We start from the raw sequence: 9599 nt of genomic DNA on the forward strand, positions 1-9599 counted from the left end.
TCAGCAATCAATATTACAGGTACCTTCATTTGATCTTCCCCTTCCCCTCGATTGAGAGGGCCGGTACGCATTGACTATTGCAATAAAAGCCATGTGCAAGTGCAACTATCACTGGCCAGTTATTAGTTATTATTAGTTATTACACATGTCAACTTGTAGACTATTACAGCTCAATTATTGCCATCATGTGAAAAAAAAAAAAAAAAAAAAACATTGACTATATTCTAATTCCTATGATCCTATCTTTTCTTTTTTTACCCGGGAACTGGGAAACTCTTGTCTTGTCTCTTCCTATTCCAAGGCATTGCTATTTCCTCAACTTTCCCGAGAAACAAACAATTCCCACAATTTCCCACTCCCGAAGCACCCATGGCAGCCAGAGCAGCCACCTTCAACCCCAAAACCCAAACCTACACATCCCCAAGACCACCGATTCACTTCCCCACCAATCCCAACCTCTCTCTCACCACTTTCCTCTTCCAAAACTCCTCTTCTTCCCCACACAGCCTCGCTCTCATCGATGCCGATACCGGCGAAACTCTAACCTTCCACCAGCTCAAACTCCAAGTCTCCAAGCTCGCCCACTCTCTGCTCCATCTCAACGTTCACAAAAACGATGTCGTCCTCATCGTCGCTTCCAACTCAATCCACTTCCCCGTGTGCTTCCTCGCCATTGTCGCCCTCGGTGCCATCGCTTCAACCTGTAATCCTTTGTACACCGTTTCCGAACTCTCAAAGCAAGTCCAAGACTGTAACCCCAAGCTCGTCATCACCGTCCCCGAACTCTGGCACAAAATCAAAGAACTAAACTTGCCTTCCATAATTATAGGTTCTTCGAAATCTACGAGCTTTGCAGAAACGCCGAGTTCGAAAATTTGGCATTACTCTGAACTGATAGAATTGTCGAACGTGGAGTGTGAATTGCCTGATAAAACCGTGAAACAGAGCGATACAGCGGCGCTTTTGTACTCGTCCGGCACGACCGGGACGAGCAAGGGAGTGATTCTGACGCACAGGAACTTCATCGCGGCTTCGCTGATGGTGCCAGCCGATCAGGACCGATACGGCGATCCGAGAAACGTGTTCCTCTGTTTCTTGCCGATGTTTCATATATTTGGGCTTTCGGTGGTGACGTACTCGCAGCTTCGGAGAGGGAACACGGTGGTTTCGATGGAGAAGTTTGAATTGTAGAAGGTGTTGTTGGCGGTGGAGAAGTACAGGGTGACTCATCTCTTCGTTGTTCCGCCGGTGATGATTGCTCTGGCGAAGCAGAGTGTGGTGATGAAGAAGTACGACTTGTCTTCGTTGAGGCAGGTCGGATCGGGCGCGGCGCCTCTCGGCAAGGATGTGATGGAGGAGTGTACAAAGAACTTGCCTCATGTTGATATTGTTCAGGTAATTTTGAACAGAGTATAATGAAATGTGTTCTTTGGTATTAATGTAGATTGAGTATCTCTGACTTAGATAAAACTTAATTAGTATTGCATACTAATCTTTACAGTAATTATTCATTCAATTTAACGTGATATGTTTGAATAATTTTTCATTAGAATAAATGGTTTGTGCACTAAGCTATAAGTTAGTGGGATTGAGAGGTATAGCCAACTTCCCAAGGGGTATATTTTAAGCACCGAGAATAGAGAGATTAAAATGGGTATATTTTAAGCACATTCGAACATTTTTATGATAAGCTCACAAGCTGCGAAACCGAACCTTTGTCACTGAGTTTGAACAAACATATTATAAATTTATAATATAATATAAGGGTAATGGAAGCATATTATTATAATATAAGGGATAATGTTATAAATTTGGTAACAATCGAGAAAATCATATAATAAGCAAGACATGTAGAATCATGCACTCTACCTTGTCTGTAGTAGTTTGTAGTGAGAAAGCTACGTCTTGATTTGAATTGCATTATATTATTGGCAGGGATATGGTATGACAGAAACTTGTGGAATCATCTCATTGGAAAATCCAAAGGAAGAATCTCCCCTCTCTGGCTCAACTGGAACACTTGTTTCAGGAGTTGAATCCCAAATAGTTAGTATAGATACATCAAAGCCTCTTCCACCTAAACAATCAGGAGAAATCTGGCTTCGAGGACCTAATATGATGCAAGGTGGATTTTTTTATGCAATGTTTCTACTTAGATTCCTACTTCTGACAGGGCATATGTTGATTTCTCAATTCAAAATTTCTTACCAATACTTTTTTTTTTCCTTAAGGATCCATCCAGTAGTCAAGATGCTTTATGTCACTAATTTTTTATATTGCTAAATGCTAATGTTTAAATAACAAAGTATGTTAAATAATGTAGCCTTGAATCGTCGTTATAGATCAGACAGCAGTAAACACATTAATTAGATGGTTCACTGTGGGAGTTGCTAAACTAATCTTCCATCTGACCACTTTCTATTTGCCACATTAGACTGCATATGAATGTTATCATTTAGACTCATATGCTCAAGTTTATCCATACTCGTTTATGAAACATATGAAGATGGTTTAACACCCAGCCCAAAAATGAGAACACTATTATGTTATGTGAAGAAATATGTAAAATAGGAATGAGACATTCAAAGTAAATGTATTGGGAAAATCTTAGAATCACTGTTGGATGCTGTTGTTTTAAAGTTCTGATGGATGTTAATTTCATTTAGTAGAAGTTGACATTACAGGTTTTAAACTTTTAGTGGTAAGTTAATCTGGAGACTGGACCACAGACCCTCCTTGAAGTCTTCCCCTAGCCCTTGAACTCAAAACTCTAGTAAAAACTCAAATGTCCCAGCCCAAGATAAAGAACTAAATATATAAAGAAAGAGGATGTTGAAGGAGAAGAGAAGATAACATCAGTCATGTTGATTACAAAGTTATATCATTGGGTTTATTACTTTTTTCTCTTATGATTATATATTGCTAGTATGATTCATGCAGCATATTAAAATCCTTTCAGGTTATTTCAAAAATCCAGAAGCCACAAAGCTAACAATAGATGGACAAGGATGGGTGCACACAGGAGATATTGGATATTTCAATGAAGAGGGACAATTATTTGTTGTGGACCGAATTAAGGAGCTCATAAAGTGTTACGGCTTTCAGGTGACTTATCCTTAGTTGATTGTTGAAAGTTCAGGCGTATGTAATCTTACTGAACCATTTCTTGTGAGAGGATAAAGCTATTGGTTTCTTTTAGAATTGCTGTTGACAATGAAGACCTAACAGTGCCGGCATCTGACTTTTGGAAAGCTTTACATTTGCTCATATTGCATTTCTGGGGAGAATACATATGTTCTTCCCCGGTGAGTAAATGATCCATGAGCCTCCTGATCATGTTATATATTTTAAGGAGTAATGAAAATTAGCTGACCTGCAACATTAGCACTAATGTTCTCTGCTTCATTTGATATTGTTGTCAATAGCTTTTCTTTTTTCTAAGCAAAAAATCTCCCAAAGTGCTATATAACTCACTCTACTGATGATTTGACACCATATCAGCAGTCATCTGATTAGTTTGGAAATCAGAAAAGCACTTTCTCCTATGAATCAGTATCAAGAATTTTGTTTCTGCACATCTATTATCATGATGGTTGCAGTAGGTTGATTGCCAACCTAAAATTTAGTCACTTGTTTTTACTTTTTTTTTTTATAAATTATTATTTTGAATAGTAGGTTGGTATATTTTCTTTTCAAGTGTTAAGATTTTGGGTCCAAATACCATTCTAAATGTTGGCCTTGCTCATTATTCTACAGAATTTCTAGATCCTGGAGATAGCTATTTCTTCATTAAACTACTGTATTTAATCATTTGAAAGTTAATAGGTCCATCTTCATAATCCAAGGTACTTGAAGGATTTTAGGTAATGTAAGTGTGCTTAAATATTTGGTACTGCTGAGTTTAATGTATAGTTGAATTCTTATGACAAAGGATGCAACTTTGGATTGGTTCTCAGGTTAATATATTGTGCCTTGGTTCAATTTTCCCTTGATGTCAAACCAACCTAACCTAATTGTTAGAGTTACTTTGTTATTCCTGTATTAGCTTGTTATTATTTTATATAAGGGTATTAATGTAGTCTTGCCATATCACTCTAATATAAACATGCGCTATGCTGAGGAATTGGTTGATTAAGCCCTAAAACCTTTTCTCTAATCTTTCTCCCTCCACTATTCTTTCCTCTCTTTTACTTCTAATATCTCATATTTTACAACTTAACTCTAATTATGCATTTAAGTTCTATATTTGCACTTGACTGTTTGTTAGGTGGCACCGGCTGAGCTTGAAGGGCTGCTGATTTCTCACACTGAAATATTAGATGCTGTTGTGTTCCCGTAAGTGTCATACTTTTCCCCATGCTTTATAAGCAGTTATGCATGTCCATCTGTTGCCTTATCTTTGAATAACTGCATTACAGTTTAATTTCAATTTTGACTTTGTAGATTTCCTGATGCCAAAGCTGGTGAGGTCCCAATTGCACATGTTGTGCGCTCGCCAAACAGCTTGCTAACAGAAGAAGACGTTCAGAAATTTATTGCAAAGCAGGTAAAGGGTCTGCAAAGCATCATTCAGCATGAAGGAATTAGGAAGGGGGAAAAAACCAACCCTTTTCAATGATTGATTTGATCTTGAATAACTCAAGCATGCAGTAATTCTTTGGGTGATATCAATTGCAGCGATGGTAGTATATCTTTTTAAAGAAATACAGTCATTTCAGTCAGGAACTCATCCATTCAGAAATCACTTGTCTATTTAATGTAAACCATTCGAAAAATCCCTTTTCATTGGGTCATTTTATGAGATCCTCAGTAGTTATTACAATTGCAATAGTCTTAACAAAAAATTGTTCTGTTGATAGTGGGATATGCCTCATGCTTCTATGACTATGAGGCCCTTGGTGCAACATCTTGGATTTGTGGAACCATAACCATGCAGTCTCTCTTTTATTAGTGTCATTTGGTGTAAAGTCCTGGCCAGCAAAATTCTTAATTCAAAAGTAAATGTCCCAATACCTAATGTATGATATTTCATATTTGCGAGTTAATGTGTACTCTGCACGGGTGTGTTGGCCTGGAGATAAAGCATTGCCACCAAATAGTAGATGCTCTGGCCAAATTATATGACTTCTATCATCTGTTCAAGAAAAAGCCAATCTGTGATATCTTCTGCTGCTCATGATGCTTGCATAAATTAAGTTTGTCGCCATGTTTCATGAATGAGCGCGTACTGTTAACCACTGATGAGGAGGCTCAAACATTCCTTTGCTTGAAATTTAATCAGTCTTTTTGCCCTGTACAGGTGGCGTCATTCAAAAGGTTATGGGCAGTAAGTTTTGTTAACAGTGTCCCTAGGTCAGCTGCAGGAAAGATTTTGAGAAGAGAACTCATAGAGAAAGTCCGATCCAAGATATAAGGTACATAAGTTGTATTACACTAAAAGTCCGATCCAAGATATAAGGTACATAAGTTGTATTACACTATTACTTATACTGAAATGTAGAAGCCCTTCAGGAAAAAGCCCTTCTAGAAAGTGTATCTTTCTTTGTTTGAACTATTTAAAAGCTTACTCATTTAGCACCCCCCCAAAAAAAAAAAAAAAAAAACAGAAATATAAAAGCCAAGAGCATGTAGTTCAATGCTCTTATCTAATTCTCTCTAGGGAAAGATCTTGGGTTTAAATCCCACTTATTGTAAGTTTGTAACACAAAAAAAAAAATTATGAAATGCATAAACGTTAAGGTGAATGTAGCCTTGTTTGCTGTTTTTCACAGGGCCATAGGGCATCAAGGCTGCATGCAATCTTGTTTTAGCAAATGCCTACCTAAGGTAAATGGATTCGAATGGGATAAACAAATTTATTAAAGCTACTATCTATTTTGTGTCACATGTACAATAGAAGATTTATGCAGCAAATTTTGTAATTCATGACACATCCATTTGTAAGATTTATGTATTATATTCCTAACATTACTCTTCTAATAGAGGCCCATAAGTACATGATGAAATTGCCCACAAACCTAGAAATTAAGTTAGAATAATTCTTACGATTCAATAGCCATTTTATACCAAACTTCATGTTTAAAAATGTCTTATTCTAACTAAGAATCTTGTAGTTTAACTGATACTTCTTGGCATTTGTAATAAAGATATTTATGGTTTAAATCCCTTTCATTCATGGGTGGGGGATTAAGAGTCCAAATCCCACACCCATGAATGACAGGTGGAAGCCTAAACGACTATGTAAGAGTAAGGTTGTAAACGAACCCAATCAAGCCGAGTATTAAAAATTTAAGTTGGTTTATTTAATTTTATTTCAAACACGAGCCAAGTTCAAGCTCATCACCAAATAAGATTATATGTTCAATCTTAGTTCATTGTCAGGCAAGTTTGAGTTTGCTCATAAGCTACTTTTTTAACTTATTCTTTTCCTATTTATTGTAAAACCATAACTAAAATGTTTTACCCCCTTACAAATCTATAAATTTTTACTACAAATGGATTGTTTATGTTATGAATAAACTTCAAATAATAATTTTATATTATATAAACTAATTTACAAACCTATCCGATCCAATTTCAAATCTAAAATTAATATATTTTTAAACATGTAGACACAAATATATAGCTAATTCAAGCCCTCATGTTCAAAGTTTGTTCACGAACATATTATTATGTTTGAGCTTAGCTTGTCTACTAAACAAGCAATCATAGTCTAAGTTTTACCTTGAGCCGAGCTCGAGCCGGTTGATTTACAACCAAACGTAAGAGAGGGACCTAGAGCCACAAACGACCACGGCCTGAAAATACAGGTTTTTAGATAGTTGTCTCTGTACCTAGCTGGCTTGTGCACACTTACAGAGAGTGAGTATTAGAAGAGCAAGAGAATAATTCTCGACAATAGAATTAAATCAAAAGAAGGTGAATGTCGGCGAACAAAAACTGAAATGAGTGAATAAAGCAGAGTGTGCGCTTAAAGGCCTGACTTGTTGGTGCTCCTGATTTAGCCAGCAGAACATCCATTATACTCTGTCTCTGACATTTTCACGACCTCGGCCTCTCTCATCACTGTCAACATTCAGCACTTTCAGCTGTGGCAGACGAAGAAGAAGAAGATTCCTAGACATAGTTCGGGGTCCCATGGGATAATCATGCCCTTCGTCTTGTCCATCCTAATTAACTTTCCTTACATTTTCAAGCTGTGCAGTTCTTACAACTCATGCTTTACTTTTATACTTTCTCCGACTGCTTTTGGCCCATTCTTTTTCTTTTTCTTCTTTGTAGTCTTTTTTTTTTTTTGATGAAATTTTCCTCCAAATCATTTGACTTTACTAAGTCTGAGTTTGGATAGCAAATGCTGCTGGCATTTGCGTTTTTTCTTAGGTCCCGTTCACTATTCATGGAACCCGCAAGTACGGAATTCAATAAATATAACTTTAAAATTGGATCTCACAGGCACTATTCATAGTTTAAAATTTATTTTACTATAGTATTTTCAACAATAAGTTTTTAGTTTTCTACAATAAGTTGCATCCAAATAGATTATTAGACTAAAAGTAATGTTATTATGAATAAGAGGTGTATTGGAAAAAAAATTCCTCATTCGGATTTTTTATAAATTCTGTTACGATAAAGCGTGCAATAGGTTTATGTATGAATGTATCTAGCCTCTCACAAGCCCACATGCTGTGAGAGGCTAGATGTATACACCTCTCGCATGATATACCTTTTTTTTGTTCTACTATACACACCAAATAAAAATTTACATATTCTTTCACAGACTTGCCTCATTGATATCCACCATAACCCAAAATATACACCATTACAGTGAGTTTCTTTGACAAAATTAAAACAAAGGAAAACTAAATAATGGGCCTCTAAAAAAAGAAAAGACTAATAGGCCTTTTCTGGATCTTTTAATGTTAATAAAAAAAGTTGGTTTGGACTTTGGATTCTAATTTAAGAGTTCTGATGAGAGGTTCAAGAAAAGCTTTATCCTATAACTTCTTAAACGAATGCTTCAAATATAAAGAAGATTACAAATAAATCATCAGTTATATACAAAATCTTCGAACAACCCTTCATAATTTTGGACTGTCAATTCCTCTGTTGATTAGTTTCTTGTGAGTTGCAATTATTTGTTTTAAAATAGCTTACAGATTCTGATTTTGTTATCATTCTTTGTCGTCCAATAGCAAAAAATTTTGTTATCATTCTTTGTCGTCTAAGAGCTCAGGCCTATATAATAGTAGTGAGCTCATTGGTGACAGCCCAATGCCCGACACAATGTACAACAATAATGTAAGATAAGAACCAAACCCAAAATATGTCAAGGCCAAAATGATACTAATATAAACAAACAAAAATGTAAAGGAAGCAATAATGTAGCCATTTAGTCATACACTGTCACTGCTGCCTCTATAATATATGACACAGTCTATTTTCCATTTCATTGACTGCATTTGTGAATCCATGAAATCTTTGCTTTCAAAGAAAGAAAAATTGGTCAAAAATCGTAAATTCATTGCAAAATTGTTAGGTACAAAGTTGAATCTTAAGGCCAAGAAATGGGGTCCAAGTGCTTTTAAATTTTCTTGGACACTTCCCTTTCTCCTACGAAGATTTTGATATGAGAATTGAGAATTGAGATTGCTACATGCCATGCTAACACAATAATTCATTTTAGCACATGCACCACGCATTTCCTCTTTTTTTTCTTTTTTTTTTCTTTCTTTCTTTGTTTTTTCAGCGAGCCGTTTGAAAAACTTAGGCCCCTCCATGGCCCAATCTTGTCAGCCTTTTGAATCCTTGGTCCCACAGTTGCTAATCAGACTTAAGCTTTTTTAACTAACTTGTTTTTATGGGTCCATTTTACTCTCTATTGGCCCTTGCTTTGACTTGGTTGCCACTTGCCCTGTACCTTGGTGGCTTGGTTCACATGAAAATAATAACTCAACCAAATTTCACATTATTTCTTTCATAATTGTTGTGGTGACAACCCACAAACTAATAGCCTATGACCTCGAAGCGATAACTATGAAAGTGATGTTAGTGGTGTTTTCATATGAAAGCGATGTTAATTATAATCTACTATCATTGATTTTTGACAAAGCGAAATTATGTCATAATCGGTTTGAATATTACGTTTTTTATTTTTTATTTTTGGATTTTAATTCACCACCCTTGGACTTTGACCTCAATGGGAAAAAAAAATATATATATATATATATATATATATATATATATATATATATCATTATCTACTAAACACTCTAACTAAGATTCATTTTCAATCTGATCTCTAAATTTTATTTTATTTTTTAGTAATTTGCATGTCTCCAAATTTTCGGATAGTATTCAATGTAGATTTTACATTTTCTCAAATTTTAATGCAGAAAAAAGTTTATAACTATTCTTATAAACAAGAGTTCAAATATACTCACATCAATCACAAAATCCCCAAAAGAAATAATAAATAATAAACAATAAACAAAAACTATTTTCTTATATTTTAGAAATTGCTTAAAATAATTTTTTATTTGGGTACTGGAAAACATCACAACAATGTTTGAAATATAAGGACAGAACTTAAGTATAATTTC

At 35.4% G+C, this 9599-nt stretch overlaps 1 pseudogene; it reads left to right on the plus strand.

Annotated features, from left to right (window-relative positions):
• The first annotated feature begins 246 nt into the window (after positions 1-246).
• On the plus strand, positions 247-5603 carry LOC115953566 (annotated as a pseudogene).
• Positions 5604-9599: the final 3996 nt, after the last annotated feature.

Source organism: Quercus lobata, chromosome 7, assembly GCF_001633185.2.
Source record: "Quercus lobata isolate SW786 chromosome 7, ValleyOak3.0 Primary Assembly, whole genome shotgun sequence".
In the NCBI taxonomy this organism is placed as follows: Eukaryota; Viridiplantae; Streptophyta; class Magnoliopsida; order Fagales; family Fagaceae; genus Quercus; species Quercus lobata.